This window comes from Cebus imitator, unplaced genomic scaffold, assembly GCF_001604975.1.
Source record: "Cebus imitator isolate Cc_AM_T3 unplaced genomic scaffold, Cebus_imitator-1.0 Scaffold177, whole genome shotgun sequence".
Classification (NCBI taxonomy): Eukaryota; Metazoa; Chordata; class Mammalia; order Primates; family Cebidae; genus Cebus; species Cebus imitator.
In genome coordinates this window covers 2,245,817-2,248,373 of record NW_016107492.1, presented here as the reverse complement: position 1 = coordinate 2,248,373, position 2,557 = coordinate 2,245,817, and the positions used below count along the sequence as shown (strand labels likewise).

Below are 2,557 nucleotides of genomic sequence, written 5' to 3'. Positions count from 1 at the left end.
CCAGCCTACATCTTATATTCCATGCATTTCTTATATTCCCTGGATTTCTCAACAAGCGTATTTACAGAGAAGGGGAAAAAAAGAGAAAATCATTTTTGAAAATATTTGTTATACATTTTCATAAAGCATTTAAGTCATCACTGTGTAACAGAACTTTCTGTGATAATGAAAATGTTCTGTGGTGCTGGCTCATAACTATAATCCTAACACTTTGGTAGATTCTAGTTGGAAGACTGCGTGAGCCCAGGAATTCGAGACCAGCCTGAGCAACATAGCAAGACCCTGTCACACACACGCAAAAGTTCTATATCTGTTCTTTTTAATGAGGTAGTCATTTGCCACATGTGACTATTGAGCACTTGAAATGGGACTAGTTTAACACTGAGAAAGAAAATTGTAAATTTTATTTAATACAAATTGTCACATGTGGCTAGTAGCTACCAAAATAGACAGCAGAAAATTAATCACTGGAAAAATAAAAAATACATTGGACTTCCTTATATATATTTTAATGAAAGTTTAATATTATTTTGATCTGGAAATACATATGAAAGAAGGAATCATGACATTTTTAGTGCTCAAGCTTCCACAATTTTTAACCTGGTTCTGTATAAATTGGCTCAATGAGATAATGTAATTTTTCACGCTATCTGCCTATATTTTATCATTAAGTTATGGTGAACTGTGATAATTAACTTAGCAATCAAGTTTACCATTCCATTTGGTTTCTCTAGAGACTTTTTCCCATGTAAATATTGTTTCAAGGCATCTATTTTAAATTTAACACATTCTATTATATTAAAAAACTGCAGATTCCCTGGAGCTCTGGATTCTCTTGCTTTCAAGACAATATATACCCTTTTCTCACTCAATAAGGTTCTTCTCTAAGTAGTAGTGTTTAATAAATTTTTGCGATTAAATATGTGAAATTTAGCTTATTTTAAGGTAAATGGAGAGTATAGCAGATAGAGGAGTTCTCCCAAAAGAGGCTCTAATGTTTCTTTAAAAGCCTGGAAGATATCGTAGGTGCTCAATAAATATTTGTTTGCTTGATGAATGAATGAAGTTTGGACTCTTTAAAGATATTTAAGTGGAAAATGGAGCAGGGCTTGGAAAGGACACCCCAGGGAGAGGCCCTAAGTGCTTCTATTAAGAATCTGACTCCATCCAATGTGTAATACAGACTTGGTAGGAGCAAAGCTCCATTATGTCCCATTACCTGTCTCCCAGCTCGGCTGTTTATTGAATCATATGAATTAAAGAGCATGTGTACTTCTAATAATTGAAAGTTCACTAGGTCCTCTCTGCTTGGTAAGAGATCAGAGAAAAGGTGACAAGGTAGATTGGGCCAAGCTTTACCTCTGGGTACCTTTTTCTCAGTTCCCTTTCATCCTCCTTCAAATAACCCAGAACATAGGCAAGAGGAGGCAGGTGCCTCAGCAGCACTAACAATACATCCTCAGAGGATGAATGTGAGAACCTTGGGCCGAAACTACCCACATGTCTTCTTCAAAGTCAGATTTATTTGAGAAACATGGTTTGTAAAACCTCCTTGCCAGGTTGGTATTATTATTTACAGTGATTTTAAAAATAAGGAAAAAGGAGAAAATCCCATCAGGTCCAGTACTACTTCTCTATTACCAGCCTCCAGATTCTTCCCTCTTTTCCCATTCCCTTTTCATAGGAATTTTGTCCAAGAACAAACATTTGAGTTTCCATGATCCTAACCCCCTCACCTGGTAGGCACTGACAGAATTTTAAATGTTTTCTGAAAGTCCTAATAATTTATTATCTAATATTCCACATAAGTGAATCACAATGGTTTCTTCTCCCCACAGCCCTTTGATTACACCTCCTCCAACCAGCTTGGAGAGGGAAAAGGTAGATGCTGCCTCAAAAAGCAGCACCTACAGGCTCCGTCTTCTAATTCCATAGACAAAAAAGGTCTGTATGCTACCTCACAGTCTTACTGCAATACTAGATTAAGGGATTGTTAAATAAACCAAGGCAACATAACTCACCTGAGTTTCAGTTTGCAGAGTGATTTACATCAACTTCTCCTGAAAATGACAGCATCTAAAGAGGAATTGCCAGAAAAGCAATGGCAGCTCTGTCTTCCAAACACCACTTCGTACTTAGAAAGTGCCTTTACCATTTGCTGCTCTTTATAGTCTTGTATCTTTCATTTATTTGCCTAGTTGTTAGGCTTTTCAGTAGTTTCAGCTGTTCCAGTTCACAAGATCCTCATTATGGCGTGAGTTATCTTTTTGTTTACTCTGCTTGCCTCTGTGTTGGTAATAAATGAGCTGAAACAAAATCATCCAGGAAACACATATCCTGGATCACGTGTACCTGACAACACTCTCTCCAGGGTGCTCTGAAGTTGAATTGTTTAAAGGTTTATAAGGTTCTCTGAGATAATTAAATAAAAGATGATTTAATAGTAAAAATTCATATTAATTGTGTTTTCCCAGTATTTCCTGTCATAGACTGAAATAGCTCTTCAGCAGGAAGTCTTATGTAAGGTTCACAGATAACAATCCAAAACTTAAAAAAA

The 2,557-nt window shown here is 36.4% G+C and overlaps 1 protein-coding gene across 2 annotated transcripts in view; it reads right to left on the bottom strand.

Moving 5' to 3' along the window:
• Window positions 1–2,557, bottom strand: part of KLHL8 (kelch like family member 8) — a 95,847-nt gene that overhangs the window by 84,438 nt on the left and 8,852 nt on the right. The window contains exon 1 of one of the 2 annotated variants that reach the window (XM_037744503.1): window positions 2,022–2,293. The exons of the other annotated variant lie outside the window; for it this stretch is intronic. The gene's annotated coding sequence lies outside the window, so the exon portion shown is untranslated. Of the gene's footprint in view, window positions 1–2,021; window positions 2,294–2,557 lie in introns of those variants that run through there. 2 annotated transcript variants of the gene reach the window in all.